Source organism: Zalophus californianus, chromosome 1 (assembly GCF_009762305.2).
Source record: "Zalophus californianus isolate mZalCal1 chromosome 1, mZalCal1.pri.v2, whole genome shotgun sequence".
NCBI classification, from domain to species: domain Eukaryota; kingdom Metazoa; phylum Chordata; class Mammalia; order Carnivora; family Otariidae; genus Zalophus; species Zalophus californianus.
The window spans coordinates 93,861,231-93,885,584 of record NC_045595.1 but is presented as its reverse complement, the minus strand read 5'-3'; the positions used below and the strand labels follow the sequence as shown (position 1 = coordinate 93,885,584).

Here is a 24,354-nt window from a genome sequence, read left to right as displayed (position 1 = left end):
TTTGGGGCCAGGCAGACATATAACTAAAGGGAAAATGATAAATGGTATCTAACACTTGTCTCAATTTAGGGGGGGGAAAGCAAAGCTGTTGTAGACTTTGGAGAATCAGACAACACACATCCCAAGGGAGTCAGGGGGCTACTCAGACCCAGCTAGTGTTTCCATGCTGGTATTCTTTCCCAGCATTTCTTAGAAAATGTGTATGTCTCTGTGAACCTTGAATCCCAAGAAAAATCCATCAAGAAATAAGGAAAATAAAAAGTATTATAATATTTCAGCAAGAATTAAAGTTTAGCCGTCAACATGGAGACATTTCTGGGTCAAATGAATCCACTAGGGGCGCCTGGGTGCTCAGTTGGTTAAGCGTCTGCCTTTGGCTCAGGTCATGATCCTAGGGTCTGGGATAAAGCCCAGCAGCGTGTTGTGTTGTCTGGCTCCCTGCTCAGTGGGGAGCCTGCTTCTCCCTCTCCCTTTGCTACCCCCCCCAGCTCATGCTCTCTCTCTCTCTCTCTCTCTCTCGCTCTGCTGTCTCTCTCTCTGTCTCTGTCTCAAATAAATAAATAAAATGTTTAGAAGAAAAAAAAATGAATCCACTGATGTCAAGCTGAAAACAAGCAGGAAACCCAGACATGTGGAACTGAAGGTTATATACGTGAGTCAGTTTTGCAAATAAATATTAAATTTGTATCAATAGTATACTTAATACAAATCCTGTAAATGGCGTTCTAAAAAAGAACAAGTTTGGAAGCAAAATCGACAGTTTGACACACGATTCTATATAGTGTTGGCAACGTTGCTAGGAGATCTATATGAACACCACCAGGGGTATTCCTTAGTCTGTTCCAGGGTTTATTGTAGCCTACATTTAATTGTAAATACTGCTAAGCTTCATATTTAGTATTTATTAAACAAAATGGTTTAAAATAGCCACAATAATAAGTAACAGTTTTGAAGAATTTGGAAGATATTTTAAGAACACCTTATGATTTGGAGGAATTTCCAAGAATTTTCAGGAATTCTAATTTCTCGTGTGCCTGAAGCCCAAAGATTAACATCTATGGGGAATTTTGAAACCTAGACTCAGTGTCTTGTTGTCAGACGGAATGAAGGGTGGGCTTAGTGCCGTTGGATCTCCTGACTTTACAAGATAAGTTAGAAATACGGACATTTATATAAAAATCTCCCAAGTTACAAATTGGAATATTTTACAATGCTCAATTTTTATGCTAATTAACTGTTGATACCAACTTTTTTTTCTTTTTAGAACATTTTTCAATCTATCCCCTCTCAGATGTTACTACCTTTAGGAAGGCTTCTTCTTTCCCCTCTACCCCTCAAACTTTAGAGATCCCTGGGCCATTTCTGTGGTCCCACTGGGCACCCCTAATATTTGAGTCCACATCTAACAGCAAAATTTAAGTTCTTACCTTCCTGGAATTGTGCTGTATTCATATTTGGATAACCCATTGACCCAAACACTGCAGGGACTCAATAAATATTTGAGTAAGAAGGTAGTTATCTTCTGGATTATAAACCCACAAATCCTAGATTCTGACCCCTCAGGACTCATCATCAGAGAACACCTAACATTTCAATCAGTGGCCACTTCCAGGGAATGAAGGTTGGCCAAAGGCCAAACAGGGAATTACAATTAGCAAATCCATGAATATCTTGTTTACATTTCAAACAAGCTCATGGCTTGGTTTCTGTATCTAAAGGATTGTGCTTTATTTATAGACCACTAATTACCATTAATAAATGGACTTGTGGTTGAATTTCACAAATATTACAATAGGGGAACAAACTCAATCCACCCTCTTGTATGGAAATTACTCTGATTAGAGCATAATGACTAACTAAAGAGTTATTTGTCTATTCAATTGCAGGGCAGAGAAGGGTAATGAGTTTACTGGCTCAAGCTCCATTGCTTTAGGAGTCAGTAGGAGGGAACTTTTGGTCTTTAGATACAACAGTCCAGTTCTTAAGAAGTCTCAGCTAACTTTTTAAGAATCCTTTCCTCTGGACCATCTCCCTGTAAGAACAGGAAGTTAATCATCCTTGTTTCCCTCACCTCCATCACAAAGCCTTGAATGTAGTGGGCGTTTAGGAAATGTTGAAAATCCTTTCACTTATATTCTTATCCTCATTTATTTGGATCAAGCATTTACTATGTCCATACTGAGTATTACATGTTAGGGATAAAGAGGGAAATAGGATATGTCCTTTCCTTTAAAAAGCTTACATTCTTATAAGGGAACAGATGAACACATGGTAACTCAGCATGGTAAATGTTATAACAGCCCAGGACCTCATCATCTTGGGCATTCTCCACTGTTCCTTCTATGTAACTTTAGTAAGACCTTCAACTGTTCTGTAGTGGAGTTTATTATTTTCTCATTCATTTGCCCCCACTACACTGTGAGCAACTTGAGGGCAGAGAATGTGCCTTCTAAAGTAGGCTTTCCATAGGGTTGAAATGAAATGAATAAATGAGCAGTACCCTCAGGAGTGTCAAGGGTCCCTGACACTGCAAACTCGAGCTACTTTGAGAGAATGCAGAGCAGAGCAGCCTGCCTGGAAGTCTGCCGGGAAGTCAGGGGGAGTCTATGGGGAAAGTATGCTCACACTTATAGGAGGGCATCAGGGACCCCATCTCAGTCAGAGAAGTGGACATGGCCTGTAGCTTGCTGCAACACATGTGCCTCCAAACTGGCATAATTGGCTTCCCGGAAGCTCATCAACTCCTGACTCTAGTCAAATTAAGTATCTAAGATAGCAAAGATGAGGCCCAGGTTTTGGGTCATGTGAGCCAGAACTGCTTGTATTTTGTCTTCCATTGCTGCCTAAAGAAAGCCATTTGAAATAGAAAGGAGTGAGACCAATAAACAAAGAAAAGCAGAGTCAAGGGTTGGGTCCCCGATAACATTGATCAAAGCCCTGGATCTAGCTGGTTCCTGAAAATAACTATGCTTTGCACTCTCCCATTATGGGGACCAATCCATTCCTCTCTTCCTTTTTTAGTTTAAGTTGAGTCTCTATCACTTGCATCCAAAAGAGCCCTGAATAATATACTATTCTATTCTTACTTCTAAGAACTTTTCAACTTCTTAGAAAATACCCTTACAGGTTAAGGACCTGTGCTTTGGAGTGAGACAAATCTGGTTTCAAACTCTGATCCCTGCATTGTTGAGTCTCTCTATTACAGCAGCTCAGCCCTTTACCCTAATACACCAAGTGAAAAATGATTCAGGCCTGAAGTGAGATGTTGGCAGTGAGGAGAGAAAGGAGCCAGATTTGAGTACTTTTAAGGAGCTAGGATTGACAGAATATAGTAGTTTATTATATATGTGAGAGTAAAGAGTATGGGGAGGGCAGACAGAAGAGTTGAGAAATCTTGGTTTCTGGTTGGAGTGACTGGTGGATGGTGGTTCCCAGGCCTGGTTACATGAGCATGCTTCATGTCCCCCTAACAGGGCCCTGTCCCAACAAATATCCAGGTAGGCTGCTCTGCTCCTTCTGTTCTCCAAAGGCAGAGTGACCTTGAAGTGTCAAAGTTCTGGAGGACAGGTGACAATCTTCTTGCTCTTTTATTCATTCTTTCAACCCTTATTGAAAGACCATGGAGCTAGCCCCAGGACACAAAATTAAGGCGCGTTCTCTTCTCTCAAGTTATTCATGGTGAAGTAGGGGCAATGGACGAGAAGGCAATAAATGCCAGTAACAGAGCAGTTGAAGAACTTAATTAAAGTCACACAGGGCCTTGCACTTGGTTTAATGCTCTGCTATTGCTGTCTTGAAATTCTTAATGGTTTTTGAACAAGGCACCCTATATTTTCATTTTGGACCAGACCTCATAAGTTAGGTAGCCAGTTCTTGTGTGCCATTCATTTAGGAAGGGTGTAATGGCAGAACAGTTTGGGGTGAAAGGCATTGGATTTGGCTTGAAAGGATTAAGGTGGGAGCCTGCCTGGAGTGGTCTGGGATGGCTGGGTGAGGAGAAAGGGTTGCAGTGGGAGTGGTCAGACTCTTGGAGTTTAGGGGGCAAGATGTATGAATTTCTTGTGGGCCCCCTGAGCTGCTGTAATGGAACTATGGGGATCCTAACCCCCTTGTGTCCTGGGAGTGCCTCCTCTAGTTTCTAAAGACCCCACCGACATGTAACCAGATGTGTTTATGGGAGGCAGAGCACGAGAGCTAGGACAAACATGAGGCAACTTTCTGGATGAAGGTTTATAGAATGAAGGTTAATATTCTCAATATCTTGCTCATACAGATGCTGTGGAAGAACAGAAATGACTGCCCTTAATCTGCTGCTGTATTCCTTGGCAGATAATATTTTGTTTGTTTGTTTTTGTTCCAGCAATTTGACAGTTTGACTGTGGATACTATATCTTTCTGGCAACAGGACTCAAAGCAGTCCCGTGCAACTCATCAGAGGAGTGTCCAATATTTTATCTTGAAAATGAAAAAAAATGCTTTTTGATTGATTTAATTTGTGAGCCAGGACTGATGGAACCACAGTACAAAGGGTATAGGCTCTAAAGTCAAGCATCTCAGGTTCAAATCCCAGCTCCACCAGTTGCAAGCTGAATGGTCTTGGGCAAGTCTCTAAGCACGTTTCCTTACCTAAAGAGGATATGCATTTTGCAGGGTATGGTAGGGATTAGAAGTGAGAGTGGCAGGGTGACCTTTTTGTTTGACAAAGTGGGGGAAAATGTCTGAGATATATGTCTGAGATGTATGTGTGTGTGTGTGTGTGTGTGTGTGTGTATGTCACCCCTAAGTCAACTACACACACACACACGTGTAGTTGACATATGGCTGATCTATCTTAAGAGATCTGAAAAGGACTTGCCAGAAGGTGGCCAAACTGATCTAGTAACCATCTCTTCCAACAGCCTATATAATAGAAGCTTGGAGAGTGCACTGAGGAAGAATCTTGGAAAATGTAGGCAGAGAGGCTTCAGAAAGGAGGGTCAGGAGTGCTTTTCTCCTTCCTCAGCCAAGTGAGGAGCAACTCAAAAGAATGACATAGAGAGATTAGGGTCTGAAGAGGAGGAGAGACCTTCTCTTCACTCCTTGTGCTGTTGGCAGAGTGTGGTTTGAGAGGGTTCTTAGGCGACCCTCATAAGTCACCTAAAGTCAAGGGGCCTGGAAGTCGCTATCCAGGAAATGAAAGGGAAGACTAATGGGAGAGAAAGAGAGAGCAGTTGAGGGAGTGACTTTCACTTCACTCAGTGTTGGCCAAGGGTTTGTGAGATTCCTTATGGGCTGCAAGGAAGCCTTAGGAAATGACAGGCAAGAGTAATCTTGAAAAGATTACTACAAGAGAGCTATTTTCTGAAAAAGGAGTTTGCTGAACACCCTAGGGCTATATCATTGAAGCAAGAGCTTAGGATATTTGCAAGAGGCTAAAGAGGACATCATCTTTATTAGAAAATGAACTAGCATACGAGTTCTCAACTGTTTGTTGGGCACTCTGTGAATCCTATCAGGTTGTATCCATGAAACCACCCTTTGGCAAAAAAATGAAGTAGGAAAGTTAGAGAAGTTTACCTCTTTTACTTCCCCGTCTTCCTTCATTCCCCTTCCTCTTCCTTCTAGTATCTTTTGTAGTTACTACCCTTTGGGGCAGGACTTGAAGTTCAGTGAGGAAGTAGCTTTGTCCCCTTGGGCCAAGGCTCTCACCTCAACTCCACCATAATCTATGTGAGTGCTCTTGGGAAGATTCAGGCAACTCTTTGTCTTTGTCCTCATCTGCAAAACGACAGAGTAGCATAATTTCCATTCAAAATTAAATGTTTCCTGCCTTATCAGAAAGCCTATAACAGATCCTTGCTCTGAACAGGCCCATGATATACAGAAAACTTAGATAGTTACCTTAAACATACACCACCCTTTCCCCATTGAAATCTGGGTCATCCCAATGCTTGGCAACTTCCCAACCCTTGCTCTAGGATGCTCAGATCTCTACTTCAGGTTGTTAGTGACACAAAGACCCAAGAAGAAGAGGGGGTAAATAACCCACACTATGATCTAGTCTGGATGCTGAAAAGTGACTTCTAAAGCCTTTTATTTAAGTTTATTTGACAAACACCTATATGTTTTTATAAGTAATATTCCATTAGTGTGCATGTGTGTATACATCTTCTCTACTCACTCATCTATGGATGGACACTTGGGTTGCTTCCATATCTTGATTATTATAAATAATGCTGCAATAAATATAGGGGTGCATTTATCTTCTCAAATTAGTGTTTTCATTTCCTTTGGGTAAATGCCCAATAGTGGAATTACTAGATCATATGGTATTTCTATTTTTAATTTTTTTAAAAAAATTTTCTTATAAAGACTTTATTTATTTATTTGAGAGAGAGAGTGAGAAACAGCATGAGAGGGGAGAGAGTCAGAGGGAGAAGTGGGCTCCCTGGTGAGCCAGGAACCTGATGTGGGACTCGATCCCAGGACTCTGGGATCATGACCTGAGCTGAAGGCAGTCATTTAACCAACTGAGCCCCCCAGGTGCCCTCTATTTTTAATTTTTTGAGGAACCTCCATACTGTTTTCCATAATGGTTGCACCAACTTACATTCCCGCCAACATTGTACAAAGGTTCCTTTTTCTCCACATCCTTACCAACACTGTTAATTTTTTGTTTTTTTGATACTAGCTATTCTGACTAGTGTGAGGTGATATCTCATTGAGGTTTTGATTTGCATTTTCCTGATGATGAGTGATGCTGAGCATCTTTTCATGTGTGTGTTGGCCATCTGTATGGCTTCTTTGGAAAAATGTCTATTCAGGTCTTCTGCCCATTTTTTAATTGGAATGTTTGGGGCTTTTTTGCTGTCAAATTATATAAGCTCTTTATATATTTTGGATATAACCCCTTATCAGGTACATCATTTGCAAATATCTTCTCCCATTCAGTAGGCTGTCTTTTTTTGTTGTTGTTGTTAATGGCTTCCTTTGCTATGCAAAAACTTTTTATTTTGGTGTAGTTCCAATAGTTTAATTTTCCTTTTGTTTCCCAATATTAACTAATTTAATTCTTACAATTACCTTCTGAGGTAGGTACTCTAATATTATTCTAATTTTACAGATATGGAAACTGAGACACAGATTTCACATACCTAAAGTCACAAGCTAAGGTCAAAATATATATGAAAAAATACTTAAAACATCTCATATAAAGTAGATATGTATCAAAATGTGACTCATTAATGAGGGGACCAGCAGGACAGTAAAGGTAGTTCAAAGAGCATTTGGAGAACAGATATTTATCTTATCAGTTGGGAAAGGCATACTGAAATAGGTTTGCTAAATGAGAGACAAACTGGTTAATGTCTTATAAGTCAATAAAACTATAATCTTTGGAGTTATCTTCCCTATAATACAGAAACTATTTGCACTTCTTGACAATAATTTATGAATTAACACATAACCAGAGAGATTCTGGGTCTTAATAAATTAAAAAAAAATTAAAAAGCAAATTAAATAGTCCTCCAGTGGGCCTGTTAGATGATGCTCCACTGTCATATAAAAAAACAGATATAATTATCCTTTTGTCTCATTTCCAAGTTTTGGATTCAAACCCAGTGGTTTGGTTATTAGAGCTGAAATGTAACCACATTATACTGCATCTCTAAATGACAGAATTCCTTCCCCATTTAAGTCCTGGCCAATAAGAATTTGTATGGTGTAAAAAAAGAACACTATTTTGCTTTTATAATCTAAATATTATAAAAGCACATCCATCTCCAAAGGCCTGCATTTTTAAGAAAACTTATTTTTCCTGTGATTCTCCCTTCTGTTCCATTGGGTAGGGAAAGGTGGCAGGGAGGTGGGAAAAATCTGTTCCTGGGAAGATTAAACCTTCTGCAAATTCTTGTGGACCTCTGGGGTAGAGGCTGATTTTCTTGGAAGAGGAACTGGGGACAGAAACTTTGCAGGTGTATCCAAGAGTCCCTCGTGCCTTCACCTATTAAAGTCATCCTTTTCTGTCTAGAGAAATGGGCACTGACATTAGTTTCTTAAAAATATTTATTGTGCTTATTTAAAAACATTGTATAGGGGCACCTGGGTGGCTCAGTCATTAAGCATCTGCCTTCGGCTCGGGTCATGATCCCAGGGTCCTGGGATCAAGCCCCGGGTCGGGCTCCCTGCTCAGTAGGGAGTGGGCTTCTCCCTCTCCCACTCCTCCTGCTTGTGTTCCCTCTCTCTCTCTGTCAAATAAATAAATAAAATCTTTAAAAAAATAAAAACATTGTATAAACAAGAAATTGATAAGTACTATATAAAAAGTGTCTTGTTGGCTGAGGGCTGGCTGATGTGAGTAGGGGTAGTGGATGTGGTATATAGAGAGTTTTTTTTTAACCAAACATGGTGAATTTCTAAGAAAACCAGATCCACTGAGTATCTTTTGGTAGGCTACATTCACTAGAGATTTTTTCAAAACCCAGACTTCCTGGTGATCTGTCCTAAAGCTTAGTTGTTTAATTCCTGCTTCCCTTTTATTGATTTTGGGCATGTGGTATCTTAGTAAGAGTTAGTTTCTGTCAATTTCCTCTCACTCATTGTTGCTGGGACTGTATTTAAGATCTTCCATTTCTGTGGGCTTGTTTGGGACCTACTACCAGATTCATGAAATAATGATCTCTTCTGTGACTTCTCTGTTGCTAAGTCCCTAACATAGAAGAGTAAGTGTTCTCTATCTCAAAAGGTGGGTTACTTACCACTGTGCATTACTGTACCTTCTGGGGACCCTTGATTTCCTATTATAATTTAGTCTTGAAAATGTTTCCTAACAGAAGTGTACATACACAGAAAGATGACTCTCTCCATTTGTAGAGGCCTGGGAAAGAAGAATATTGAAGGAATTAAAGTTAACTTAGGAAAAAAATAAATGGTAGGTAAGGAAAGAATTTGAGAAAAAAGTGTAAAAGATGAAATACTCTGTTCATTGGCATGAGTTAAGTTATAAGGCCCTAAGCTAAAATACAGAAAGGGTTCTCCTTCCTTTAGTAGATAGGGATCAATGGTGGAGCTGTACTATTTGTAAAGAGCAAGCAAGAAGTGAATGCGAGCCATTCTTCTTGCCTTGACTTGGGCTCACTCCTTTATTTCTCATTTTCTTCATGCTTCATGTATTAATTTATCATATATTGGACATCTGGGTATAGTACTAAATTCAGAATATAGCAGTGAAAAAGATACACGACTCTTGCCCTTATATTGCTCACAGTTTTCTACTTTATATTACAATTTCCAGTTTGTTGATATATGGCAAAAAAATTAAGAATTGTTCAGCAAAATCTTACCATCAAGCTAGGTAATTTACCTGAAATATTTTACACACATATATAGTTATAATGTATAAATATATATTTATAGATATATATAGTACTTTATGAAGTTACAACCCTACAGTTGTCTCTTATTGATTTATTATCTCCATTTGCTCCCTATCAATTCATTCTATTAATCTCCTGTGATATGGCCACTGAAATGTCATGGCTAGTCTCCCCATTGTCTGATGAATGACTTCTTCTATTTCTCTATTGTCCTTGACTCCTCAGAGCATTTGATAGTGTTGAGCACCCCCTTCTTCCTAACCCTCCTTCTCTTATCCTTGAATGCCTATCCTGGTTAGGATCATGGGCTTTAGTGTCAGTCCAAACTACTTTGGATCCTTGTTCAGCCACTTTCTGACTTTTGACCTAGGAAGCCGTCACTTCCACTTTGTGCCTCAATTTGCTCATCTATAAAAAAGGAATAATATTACTCCTTATGTCACAGAGCTTCACAGGGTGAGGATTAAATGAGATAACATACATGAGACAATGTAGGAAGGCCTCCACTCAACCCCTTTTTCTTCCCTCCAAGTGTGTCCTATGTCAAAGTCTCTAAATTTGAGCCGCTTGTCATCTCAACTGACACCCAGTCTTCTGGATCTCATTCTTTCCTGTGGCTTCGTTTCACCCTGCTAGATGAATGAGCCTGACTCTCCAATCATTATCTCTAACCCTGACCTCAAACCCAAGTGTCAGCCCCAACTTACTACCCAGCATGCTCAGTATCAAAGATAAGGACACAACCTTCATTTTTCAGAGACAGTCTAGTGTAGTGTTAGTGGTTCATTCCCCAGGGTACAGTGGCAGAGGAGGGAGAAGCAGGCTGGGTGAGAGGGGCTAAAGCTGGAATGACCAGCTGTCCCCAGCAGCTTAGACCAGTCCTAGATAATGCATGTTGTCCCAGTGTCCTTTCACTTTCAGTGGTATCACTGTTAGGACAATAAAGTATTTGATCACCTTAGTTAGGACTATTTGAGCATAGATAGTTGGTTGAGTTACTCCATTTACCTGCTAGTTCACTTGGCCTTTTACTCAACAAATATTGACCTTTTCCTCTGGGTCAGGCCCTGAGGCCAGAGAACTGAAAGACATATGATCCCCACTCAAGAAATTCATAGTCCAATAGATGGGACATATAGTAAGCCAATGATAGAATAATGTGATCAGGGCTGTGACACCGGTTAACCCAAGATGCCACAGGAAAGCAAAGGACAGAGAGGAGAGAGAATAAACAGCATGAAGGGTGTGCATGGGGATTGAAGGGGTACAGATGAATCTGGCGAGGGGACAAAAGGCTTTCCAGAATAGGTGCCAAGAAAACACTGGCATTATGATGTTAATATATTAGGATAATAATTTAGGGAAAGGAGAAGGGGAAAGAATTTGGGCACGTACAAAGAATGGAGTTTTGACTACATCACATCCCAGACTTCAAAGAATCCCTTAGCAAAAGAAAAAAAAAAAAAAGTCAGGACTCCAGGGTGTTTCCTTCCCTTCACAAGGGTCTTTACTTCCTCCTGCTTGATATCAATGCCCCAAAGTTCTCCCTCATAAAGAGAAGTTTAAAAATGGCCTTACAATTAAGACATAATTTCCACACCATTTGGATTCTTCTGTTACTTTTTAAACACAGTTTATCATTTAAGGAATTTTATTTTGCCAATTTCTTCTTCAAGAAGAACAGATAGAGCAAAACGTCTGCAGCAACCCCTGGCAATGTTTGGGGGAAGGGGTAAAGAGTTAGAGTTTTGCGTTCCAAATTAGCCACTGTCTCACATGCAGAGTAAACTGGTACTTCCAAGGTCATTTGCCAGTAATGCCCCAATGGTCTCCATATCCACCAGCCCTTGGACAGGCTTCGATTAACTGTCTCCAGCCACAGAGAACCTTAGGGAAATGTTTGAGAAAAGCTTTAATCCCAGCTAGTGAGTATACCTCTTTAGCGTCTAGTGTGCATGTAGTTTTCTTGACATGTCATCTTGTGGAGTTTTTTAAATTTGTTGCTTTTACCAGATTGAGATTTTGTTTGCAAATAAAACCCAAGTTAACTTGAGCAGAAAAGGGAATCTATTGGAAGGACATTGGGTAGATTACAAAATCTACAGGAGGGCTGGAAAACTATACTTGAAAAACTGGCGACCAAGACCACACTGGAGAGTCTGCTAGGGACACCATTCTGGTACCATTGTTAACAGGCAACTATCCCTGTGCCATTGGATTGCTCTGACCCCTGTGTTTCCGGGCCCTTGGCTTACTCAGAGTCCCTGGAAACTTTCTCTGATTCTCCCTGTGCTTCGTGGCACTCACTGTCAACTCAGCTCTTAGGCAAGATCATCAGATTGTCTGAGCCTGGGTTGCTCATGTGGTAGCTGTAGGCAAGTAAGTAGAAAAAAAATCTTTCCCTTAGAGTCTGTCTCCCACTTGTCTTGGGGTCCCCACCCTACCCCAAAATGAAGGCTGTTTGGATTCAATAAAGAGAAAAAGGAGGAGGGAAAAAAAGAGAGACAGTTCTGCTATATTATATACCTAAATATTAAAGGTAAGACAATAAGGCTTCCAGAAGACAATTTGTAAAATATCTTCATGACCTTGGAGTAGATAAAGTTTACAAAGTAAGACACAACAAGCAATAACAATAAAAATAGATTGATAAGTTGGGCTTCAATAAAATTAAGAACTTCTGTTTACCAAAAGCATTATAGTGTGACTGAAAAGATAAGCCATGAGAAGAAAAATTAGAGGTATTTCAGATATTTGCTATATATTCAACATACATAAAGAACAAGTAAAAGAGAGACAAACCAATTTTTTAAAAAAATGGGCAAAAACCTGAGCAGGTATTTTACAAAAGAGGATATCCAAGTGTCCAGTAACATAAAAAAAGATGTTCAACCTCAGTCATCAGAGAAATGCCAATTGAAACTGACAAGATAACACTTTATGCCTCAGAATGGCTAAAATGAAAAAGATTGACAGTCGTTAGTGTTGGTGGGGATGATGAGTGACTGGAACACTCATATATTGCTCATGGGATTGATAGAACCATGTTGAAAACAGTTTAGCAGTATTTAACATACAACTACCTTATAACTCAGCAAATTTACCCTTAGGTATATAGCCAATGTGTGCGGATATCCACCAGAAGACAAGTATGCAAATCATCATAGCCGATTTAACAGCTTTATCCATAGTAGCTTTGAACTAGAAACAACCTAATGTCCATCCACAAAACATAAAAGTAAATTTTGTTATATTCATACTGCTTGGTAACAGCTAACACCAACATGAATTCATCTTACAGACATAATACCGAGCAAAGAAAGAAAAGCCACGAGTACATACTGTATGATTTCAGTGATATGATTTTCAAAAGCAAGTGACATTGACATAGATTGATGAAGGTCAGAATAGTGGTTGTTTGGGTGTATGTGGGTTTGGAGGCATTGGAAGTTTCTATGTCTTGATCTTGAGCTGTGCACTTGAGATTTGTACACTTTATTTATTATATGTTTGTTTCACTTCAGTACAAATGTTTTTAAAAGGTTGCCCACAAAAAATGGCAAGTCCTCTATTTGGTTTTCATGAAATAAATATATCCATGTGGTAATAATTAAAATAGGATAGAAAAATTTAGGATGAAAACGGACAATCTTTTGTTTCACCTCTCCTTATTTCTAGTACTCATTGCCAGATTTAATTTTAAAAACAATTTCTTCTTTTAATTCTTTAACCCTAAGTAATATATTTACACTTTAGTTTCTTGATTAATATATATTAGGTAAGATTAATGGGCTTTTCACTATGAATGAAAGATTTGGATCACATAGATAATTTCCCCCTTCACTCTCTCCAATATTTTATAATTTTATTCTTATATGTTGTTGTTTTATAACTTCAAATAATATACTAAACTGTCATATCTTGTCCTACCAACATTCCACAGTATCTTTCCACACAAACTTTGTAGGGTAAGGATAATGGCAGCCCTAGACTTACTTTCACACTTTCTCCCCAATTCTACCTCCTTCCATAAGCTCTCTTTTTCTTTGTCATGGTTGCTGATATTTATGTTTTGTCCTGAAATCACAAGCAAGTCTTCTGGGCTTTGACCGTAGAATGACTTGGAAACATGAAGCAATAAATACTGTTAGTATTGTTACTACATGCATATTGAATGTTGAGGGGCCAAGTAGTGGTCTAGGATTTTATTTCCTTCTCTATCCATTCAGTGCAATGATCACTGAGCCATGAATGTATGACTTCATACATGTCAAGTATGAAGTACTTCATACTTCATGTATGAAGTATGCTTCTAGCATTAAGGTAAAAACAAATGATACACTCTACCGATTGTTTTAAAACACGCCTCTTCATTCAGAGACTTGTGAACTAAAAAAGACAATATGTCCCCTCCTACATTCAATTAACAATGGCAGAACACAAATAGGGTAACCAAAATACAAACTGCTATTCAGTAAGCAGAAAACTGGGAGACACAGCATATAGTACAGGTCTGTAACAATCCTGAAATCCTGTTGGTGGCTGCTACCTGAGACCAGACTCCTGGAGGTGGAGAATATTCCTGATTCTGTGCTCAGGGAGGAGCTCCCCATCCACTATTCTCTGAGGTTCTTTCTTTTCCCCTGTTCTTGACCACATTTGAAACGGACATTGGAGAATATGTCCTTCTTAGTGTTTTAGCAGCTTTCTCAGTCCACCTCCTTTCCATAGAATATTGAAAGCCCAAGGGTTGATTTAGGTCTCTAGCAATCCTTGGTATTTTGGCTCAGGCACATTTTGGGGAAGGGGCAATAAACACAGCTCTCTATAGAACTTGTCCAGCCTCTTATGTATTTGATTCTAATGAGCATTGTATGCCAATATGTATACCCACGGTTTTTAAAAAACATGTTTTCTCTCCCATCAGCTGCCTCTCTCTCCCAGGTGGGTATCTTGAATCTATCAGGCTTAGGTGAGAAAGCCACACCCTTATCCTCTTCTCTGAGTTATTTTGACTGACTGAAAGGATTTACTGGTCTCAAAGTCTCGATTGGGTATTTGTTCTGAGACATAATCCATTCAGAGGTTAACAATGGGTGTGACAACCATATTTTTCAATTGCTTTTCTCTTTCATGCTGTTTGTTCTTTGCCTGGGGATCCTTGTCTGTCTTTCTGTTTGTTGCAATAGGAATTCTGACAAGGGATCTCTGAATGTGGTGGATCATGGTTGGTCATTCTTACTTCACTTTAGAGAATTCCTTATCACTCACAGAGGAATTTACAAATCAACAGATTTAATAGAACGTTATTTAAAAATACTTGAAATTCTGTACCCAGAGCTGTAAAGATCATGGGGATACATGAGATTCATGTTTATGGTCATAGTAACAGTAAGACTGCCGCCTCTGATGAGGTCCCTGTTTTTGGTTTGGAGCAGGAACCCTGGCTGCCCACTGATATCTGGTTTGGGGCAGAAAAGGAGGCAGAAGAGATAAAGGTATATCAGTAAGCTGAAGAATGGCTTGGTACTCTGGTAGTTGAACACAACACTGCCAAGAGAGAAAAGACATTGTGTTAGAAGTTTCTGTACCAGGATTAACAGACCAGAGATAACTGTAGGGTTTGTAGGTTCTTGACACTGAAAAGAGTCCCACTATTTGGGGGTAGCTGGTTAGGATCTATGCTAGTTTATAAGACAGGCAGAGATTGGATGGGATGGTGGGGATCCCTCAAGGTAAGGTGGTACATCACGGTAATCTCTCCACGCAGGAACCAGTGGGAAGACAACTACCCTCCTGTGGGGCATGGCCTTTGAAACCCAAGACAATTTATAGGCGGGATCCAAGTGGAATAAAAATAAGCCCGAAGCCAGACATAGGGTAGTTGGGTAGAGAGTGGAGGGCAGTGGTGAGACTGGCCACTCTTTGAGGTGGGGGAGGCAGTAAGCTTTTGAGCCGAGTGGAGGGCAGGCTTTCTTCCATGGTCCAAGGGGAGTAGTAGTTGAGCCTGTGCTACGCGCCCAGTGCTTCCCCAGTGAAGAGAAGGGTATTGTTGAGGAACAGATGATAGTTATGTCTAAGCAAGGGTTGGTCCATCTTCTGAGGGAGAACAAGTGTCAGCTCCCCACTGAGGGTGCCAGGAAATCCGCCCAGCCTCTCAAGGGTGTATGATGGCATGGTGCCCAGGGGAGGCACTCTCCCAGGGCCATCAGCTGCTTCGAGTGTGGGAACAGTGAGATGGACTCTCTCTTTACCCATGGTATGGGTAAAGAGACCTGGCATCTCTCTTTACCCATCTGTGGCAGAAGAGGGCATGTGCTGGCCCTTTACGAGCACTCAAGAGTGTGGTCGGATGGGCTTGTCACTGTCAGGACAGCAGAGAGGAAAAGGGTGAGGGATTTGTGGCCTGAAGGCCTGAGTTCCAATTCCAGCTCCAGGACTTTCTAGTTCTATGGCTCTGGCCAGCTAACTTAGGCCCTCTTGACTTCCTTTCCTTCACCAAAGAAAAGCAGATAATACTCTTAGTACCTAAATCACTTCACAATATAGACACGTACCAAATCATCACATTGTATACTTTAACCTACACAATGTTATATGTCACTTATATTTCAATAAAGCTGAAAAAAAATAAGAGTACCTATATCTAAGGATGTTGTGAATGTTAAATGGCAAAGTTCTTGGTGTAGTTTCTAGCATATAGTAAACATGAATTAAATGCCAGCTCTCATTAATATTATCCCCCTCCCCCCCCCCCCCCCCCCCATCTCCTGGAGCCTGTGTTTAGGCTAAAGCAGTGAAAGGAGTCGTTTGTAATTCAGTCCAGGGCTGAGAAGTGGACAGTTACTCTCTTAGTATATGATCTTTTAGGTGTGCCAGTGGCTAAGATTAACCCCCCTCTGTCCCTCTCTCCCACACTCCCCCTACCTGGTGGAGGAACTAAGAGGCAGAGATGGCTGACGCCCTTTCTGGGGGGTGTGACACAGCTGGAGGTGGGAACTGGGTGGGGGTCAGAGAAGGGGTTAAGGAGAGGCAGACTGTGGGAAAGAGGAAGTGACTGCTGAGGACGGCGTTCATGAGTATTCATTGATCTCTGTAGGGGTGGCCAGGATGCCTGTAGAGAGGCCCTGAGCCTGTGAATAGTACACTGAGGCAGCCTGCCTCTGCCAGGGACGGTGCTCAGAGGAACGGTGCTCAGGGGAATAGGACCAAGAGGCAGCCGACCTCTACCAGGGCAGTCCCCAGGTTCTGTCACCCTGGGGTCTCCAAATGCAGTGAGCTGTAGAACCTGTAACCAAAGCAAATCACTGATGGGGCATTATTTGGCTGTCATAAGGACATGCTGGTGTAGAGGGGGAGTGGGGACCAAGAAGGGAAGGTAAGAGTCTCTTCAACGGGGAGACAAAGGGGAGAGAGAGGGCAAACAGGAGTGAGGTGGTGGGTACATGGGGGAGTCTCACCATCCTCACGGGAGTGTAGGGATCCACTCCCTCTGTACATTTCCTGCCGGTTGTGACTGGGCAAACCCCTTAGCTTCAGCGCCTAATTTCTGCAGGAGCTGAGCTGCCTGGAACCACTGTTGCTATTTATTTTCTCCAAGCCCTGTGTTTAAGGCGTGATGAAAAACAACCTGACGGCTCAAGCACAACTGCCCCATATGAGAGACCATTAAGATAAAGTCCCACGTAAGTGGCCCTAATAAAAGAAATTTATCACAAGACATGGAGAAGAAGGTGTCTTTATTCACTAGGTGAATAACACCAGGCATTGTCAACGTAGCTTTTCAAGGCTCAGAAATTATCATTCATTCTCCAAATTACCAAGTGCACAAGAATTACTAAATGGTGCGTTATCACTCCCTCTCAGCAAGAGAATGTCTTTGTTTAACGTTTGATTACAAATGGCTTTCCTACGATTATCATCAATAAATCACAGGTAAGTGTGTCCGTGGCTGGGACCAAAGCAGAAAGACTTCTAAGCCCCTGGGAAAAGGAAGAACAAAAAGTGTGTGAGAGCCAACACTTGGGGGAGGGCTGGACTGTCAGGACTGACTTTGTTGGGGGCCTGGTGGGGATACTTCAGAAGCAGAGCATCCACTCTGTCCATTCAAAGGAGGTGGGAGTCTGCAGTGGTTTGATGATGTGCTTTCAGCCCCGTTTCACACAACATCTGTAGACAGAGTTTCACATCCCTGAGGAGAGGAAGTGTCTGAGAGAGTGCACAAGGGAGGGAGAAAGGTTTCCGTGTGTGTGCAAGAAAGAGGGGCCTTGTGGGGTGACACGGAGGTGGAAGGAAGAGGGGGTGGAGGGAGAAAAGGAGAGGGGCTGGGGGAGGAGGAGAGGATAGAGAACTGACAGAGGGGAGGGCAAAGTCAGAGATGACAGCAAGAGGGAGGAGTGTGGCCCAGCCCAGGCGGGCCTCTGCACCTGCCCAGCTGGCCCCAGGCCTCCTGCTGACTCTCCCTCCACTACCTATTGACTCAGCCCTCAGCTTCTTGTCTCCTTGGGTCACCAAGTCCCGTCACTAGACCCAGGCTTTGGGATCTGCTTGTGTCTCCTCTACTTTTAGAATCTCCTTTATGTCCTTTTTCTTCTTTTTCAGTGATTACCACCCCTTCTTCCCTCCCTCCCTCGGCCCCCACCTCCCCATACATTTGAAGCTTTGTGTAAGAAATTCTCTCCTATTGCCTGGCCTCAAGAAACCCCGTAAGTCCGGGTTTCTAATGCAGAGGGAGTTTTTAGGGAAATTGGGTACAAGGTTGAGTTGGTTTTAAGTTCAATTCCATGACACCTGTAGTTCCCATACATGGGCAGAGGGCACTCTTGTCTGAAGACTGTGATAATACAGGTGGAGAGCCACCTCGAAAGAATCAGGCAAGCAGTGGTGCCAATAAGTAGAGCACAGAGGTTTTGGAAAGTCTGCTGTGAGTTTAGGGGCGCAGAAGAGCATGAAGCATGGCTTGCTCTCAGCATCCTGACATCCCAGGAGAGGAAGAGTTTGAGCAAAGCTGAGGATATGCAAGACATGTAGGAGAGAGCAAGAGTCTGAATAGAGGGTTTGCCAGGGGAAATTTTGAGAAATATATCAATAAGACGGGATAGAGGAATTGGTACAAGATTTTAGGATGCCTCAAAGGAGAAATTTAGAAGTTTGGATTTAATTGGCCACTGAGGATCTTTGAGAGGACAGAAAATGAAAGCAATGGAATTGTGATTTCTATTGTCAGGAAGGAGAGAGATTAGAGGATGATCCCCTCATTCTTTGTTCCCTCATTTCATTCATTCCTCCATTCATCCATTCTTTCATTCAGCAAATATTTATTGAAGACCTACTATGTGCCGGGCAATGTAATGGGGGTATTGTTGGGGAGGAGGGAGACAGTTGTTGCCTTCGTGAAGCTTATGCTTCTGGAGGGAAATAAACAAAGGAGATAAGTAAAGTTTGAAATAAGTGCTATGGAGAAAACAAACAGGTTAAGGATAGGGAGCCACTGGTGTGTGGAGAGCTACCAATACTCTGGCTAGAGTGGTCAGGGCTTCTCCTCTCTGAAGAGGTATGATATTTGAACTGAGACCCTCAGGCTGAGAAGAACGAATCTCCTGAACGAACATTTCCAAGAAGGAGTTTGAAGGACAGAGAGAGATGAAAGTTTCTAGCAAGAATCCAGAGGAAGTGATGAGCTTTGGACTCAGGCCCAACAGTGTGACTCAAGTATCAGTGGGCTATTTTGGAGGCAAAATAGAAAATTGAATAAAATGGAATGAATCCTTTGCTTCCTGGCCTGGATCTGCTTGCAGTGCCTCCGACTGGAGTGCCCATTTGGCCACTGCTTTTTACCCGGCTCTCTCCAGACCTTCTTGGAAGTGGGTCATTACTCATGTGGGTGCCAGCACAGGTATTTAACAGAAGGGTCTCATCCTGATGGAGCGGTGCCCGCTGTGTGTCTCACTTTGTTGCGAACATGTCGCTCCTAGGTTCAGACGGCGCTGCAGATCCTACCAACTGGGACACTAGCTAAGGTGAGACTGTTGTTTTGCCAAATTAGCAAAATAGAGCCACAAAGAAACAAAAAGCCACTCTCTTTCCATTTGCCCCAAACATTTATCTTAACCCTCTGCTTCTATTTGTGAAAATTTGCCAAGGTATAACTTGACTTTCTTAATGATTTCAGAGATTGTGGGCATTGAATTACAAACTACCCACAGAGTAAAATTAAATATGGCCCAAACTTTCTGGGAACTCTTGAGGATTTAGATTTGTTGGGTGTTTATGAGAGAGGCAAAGGGACAAGAGAGACAGAAGAATGGAGAAGGGACATCCAGGATCCTACAAGGAGTGCAGGATGGAAATAGAGACAAAAGGAGGTGGCAACAGTACAAACCTGGTATAAAAAGGGGTGAAGTGGAGGGAGAAGACTGAGACGGACAGAGCCAAGAATGGAGAGGGTGAGGGAGGCACTGGGCCTGCTGCCATGTGAAGGGGACAGTGTGGAGATTAAGATCTCTATCAGAGCTGTGGCTGGAGCGATTACAGTGTATTAGGGTCCTGTCACTGTTGACAAACACTGCCCCAATTAGGAATTAGTTCCACAAGGCATCAGATAGCGAGGCTGCTGTTGACCTGTAAATGGACGGGTCTTCGCTTCCCTCTTTTTTATTCAAATAGGTGCAGCTGTTTCCTAGAACAGCCCAGGAAGGCCAGCCCTCCCAGGCTCCACCTACAGTAGTCACCAGGGGACGCAAATGAATACCTGTCACCTGGCGTCTGAATTTTTTTTTTTTTTACACTAATATTCTGGTAAATACACGTACTTTCCCTAAGAATGCATGTTCAACAACCGTAAGAATTTATTCTCCCCACACTTCATCCAGCATCAGTCTCAAGATCCATCTTTTACCATTGTTTCAAGGACATTGTCTAGGGGAGGTGCCCATTTCAGGGCCAACAGTCAGTAAGCAATTTAAGATTAATCACCAGAGACGAGATCAAGAGGGCAGAGAACACATTGTGGACTCATCTCTCTCTCCCCAAATCTGTAGAAATGATGGGCAAATGATATCATTCTGGGGAGGAAAAACCCACAACCGGAGTGGAAGATAAGAGATGTCCCTGATGCATCCCAAAGTATGGGGACTCCCAGAGACATGAAAGCAGATGAAATCAGACAGAAGCCGGAAATGTCTGCAGAAGAGCATTGTGGAGGAGGATGTGGCTGGTGGGGGGCATAACTTCCAGGGGCCAGAGCTTCAGATGGGAGGGGCTGCTGGGGTTCAGAGTGAGATCCTCACCTGTCAGGAGAAATGTCTTCAACTTCTCACCCCTCTCTCTGTCAAGGCAGGCAACAAGCCATAGATAGGAAGGTTGGGCTCTTGCTTGGAGAGGAAAGATGGTGGCTCCGGAGGTTGGTGCTCCCACAAGGCCCCAATATTCAGGAATTGAGCTCTTGGCTCACACTGCCCAGCATGTGCTGGGCATGCCTCTGCTCTAACCTCTGGAGGCAGACTTCCATCTATAGGCCAAAGGGAATCACAAATACAGACATGAGCACACAATCAAGATTCATTAAACAGTTGAAGAAAGCCAAAACTATAAAAATGAGCCACCAAACTCAACAAGTAGATGTGCTGATGGCAGGAAATTGGGCTGATTAGAAGCAAAAAAGAATAAGATATTAGAATAAGCATCATTAAAGTCATTCCAGAGTCATAGAGGATTTTGCATCCTAATAATCAAGTAAAGATTTGGAAATTAAATTTGGAAAATTTGCCTATAAAATAGAACAATAATCAGAGAAGACATTAAAAGAAGAACAAAAACAATTACCTATAAAAAGGGTACAAGGTCCAGACAATCTTAACGATGAGCTTTACAGACTTTCAAGGAACAGATAATTTTCGTATCATATAAATTGTTCCAGGGGCACCTGGATGGCTCAGTCGTTAAGCGTCTGCCTTCGACTCAGGTTGTGATCCCAGGGTGCTGGGATCGGGCCCCACATCGGGCTCCCTGCTCAGTGGGAAGCCTGTTTCTTCCTCTCCAACTCCCCCTGCTTGTGTTCCTGCTCTCGCTCTCTGTCAAATAAATAAAATCTTAAAAAATAAAATAAATAAACTGTTCCAAAATGTAAGGAAGAAAAAAGAGTTTTGAGAGAAGATACTCAACTGTTTTATGAAGCTAGCACACCTAACAACATAACCTACAAAACAGTGCAAGAAAGCTATTGGCCAATCTCATACGTGAATTTAGACACAAAATTCTATTACAAATACTTTTCCAGTAAATATCTCGTTATATTACACGTATGATTATGTTCAGATGTCCGAGATACTGTTCAAAAATGCAGAAAAATGCATACTTTCCAACTTTGTGTATCCTTGTAAATTTGTAAATTGCACTCCAGTTGACAGAAGGCTACTCAAGAAACTCTTAATAGAAGTTACATTTGCACAGTGGAAATGGAATATTGGGTGGGGTGGGGTAGATGGGAATATTTACTTGTCACCTTGTACTTTGTATTCTGTTTGAACTTTTTTTTCCTTTTTGCCCATAAATGTGTTTACTTTTAAATTTTAAGAAGAAAAAAAGAGGGAAATACAATGGTTTTGACTGATCACTGACCTGGAGTCTAATATCCAGAACCCTCTTTAGGATTTTATGATTCTCTCATTTGTGGGGTCAAGTGTTCCCCTGACTTGGAGAAAGATTTATTTTCTGGGATCTCAACAAGCAGAGCTAGGAAGAATGAATGAGTGATGACTCCAAGGAGACAGATGTCAGCTCCCTGTGAGGAGAACTTTTTTCAAAGTAGAGACAACCAGAGATAAAATGGACTTCCTTGTTGGTTGTCGAAACAGTTTTTCCTGTTCAGACAGAGGTTGGATGAGGCCAGCACAGAGTAAATATTTTAACCCTGAGGTTCCTGCTTCCTTCCTTAACCCTGATTATTAAGACCTAAAAAGGTGGGTTAATCTGTAAGCTTGAAATTCATTTCTATAAATTCTTATATATATGACTACTCTTAGCGAAATTTAAAGTGCTACAAACCAAAGATATATTATTTTAGCATATTAATCAGTAAGAGCTTTAGTTTTTCACTTGATTGGTACATTACATTATTAGGAAGTTCTGAAAACTTATAAGGTTTTTTTTTTAATCATTACTTTAAAATCCTTACAACAATCTCATTAGGCAAAGAGAACGAATACTATTTCCATTTCAGAGTCCAGTAGCTAAGCTGCTCGCTGAAGTTAACACAGTCCAGTTCTCGCTGGTTAGGGAAGGCGATTTCACTCTGGACTCTACTACAGTCTACGTTCCCACGGAATTGCATCTTTAAGTCACAATCCAAAAGCCCTGTCAATAGAATCCCTGTCCCTTTCAAATGTAATGAGTGGGTGGGATACTGAGAGCCAAAGAAAATGTGTTTTGTTTACTTGCTTGTTTGTCCTTCTTCCTGAACGATTTTCTTGGGTGAATAGGGAGGGTTGATGCCTAAATTTTCCAGGCATTTGTTTTCGAAACAGCTGTTTATTTTGTACTGTGTCGACCCCTGGTCTGGCAAAGCTGCATTTCCGAGAGGCAGATGAGTCTCCACGTCTGTGGAAAGCCAGGCTGGTCTGATCTCCGGCAGTCCTGGCGGGTTCAGACAATTCCCGGGCTAGGCTTTGTCACTGGCGGATGGATCATTCATTGGAAGTTGCTAATAGCCTGCGAACCGGCGGTCGGATCCGGGTAAACGGTTGAGTGCTTCTTCGTGAGTTGTTTACACTAGCCTGTGGAATAACTCAAGGGCCAACTGGCCTTAAATGAATTACTGACACAACCAGCACCAGGCCTGAGGGGGTTGCAATTAATGCATTAATCACACAGAGCCCCCAGAGCCCACGTGTTAACACAGGGGATTTAGTAGCACTCCACTAAGTTGTTGATGAGGCCTGTGGCGGGATGAAAACCCTTAGAATACAAATGTGACATCCCATGCCCCTTTATTTGTTAGTCAATAATCTGAATAACCCCAGTTTCACAGCTTCTGTGTTGGATTTGCTGTTCCTTTCTCTCCTCCGCTAATCGCCAGTGAGGCGCGATAGGGTAGAGACTTTAACTTTGATTTGAACCCCCCTCTCCCTCCCCCTATATAAAAGCACCGGTTTTTATCCACATGCGTATATTGCATAGACATCAAAGAAAAAAAAAGCCTCATGCATTTCCATTAAAGCCGCGCGGACCAGGGGGAGGCACCAAGCTGGGTGCGGGCTTTTGAGGCGGTGGAAATTGATAAGGTTCATCTGCATACAAAAGGCTGAATGGAGAGGCAGCGGGGTGAGCGAGGTCGGACACCCAGATGGATTTTTTAATTCTGGGGAAAATAACACCACGCTCACAAGTGATAACTGAGCCTTTCTTCCCAACTCAGACCAAAATATGATTTCCATTTGTGCATTGGAGGAGAAGAAAATTATACAGAATTTCATTCTGCAGCATAATAAGGCTTCACGCTGAATAATGCTACCATAAGGCAGTGTAATTACTGAAGGGCAGAAAATACACTTTCAGTTTATATCTAATCACAATACCACATTGTCTGCTTTGGAGAAAAAAATCGGGTGGGGGTGCAGCGTGTTGCTGGACTGTGAGCAGAACCCTGGGGCGTTTGTTGGTCCAGAGCTTATCAGAGTCCTGAGAAAAGGTGATGATGTGGGTGCCTTGGCAGCCTCATCTAAGACTGGGTGCATCGGGGAGGTACGGGCTTCTTCCTCTGAGGATCTCTAGATGTTTCTACTCTTCTATAATGGTTTGTTCTGCTCTATACTGACCTATTAAGACCATGGCTACGACACAGTGATCAAATAAACAGCTGAGACAGCAGGCACTAAAAGAGAAAGAATCTGTCAAATTATTATTATTGATTGATTGGCCTGACTATTGAAATGACTGCAGAGGATTTTGGTATGTGTTTTTTGTTCGTACTTCAAATTGTTCCTTCCATTTTGCGATCTATTTC

General features: G+C 41.8%; 1 long non-coding RNA gene across 1 annotated transcript; it reads right to left on the bottom strand.

The window, feature by feature from the left end:
• Positions 1 to 5,582: 5,582 nt before the first annotated feature.
• Positions 5,583 to 22,650, bottom strand: LOC113916170. Its single transcript, XR_003517856.1, has 4 exons — positions 22,528 to 22,650; positions 20,642 to 20,862; positions 8,736 to 8,854; positions 5,583 to 5,757 (listed from the first exon to the last, which is right to left on the bottom strand). It is a non-coding gene; the product is annotated as an uncharacterized LOC113916170 (long non-coding RNA).
• Positions 22,651 to 24,354: the final 1,704 nt, after the last annotated feature.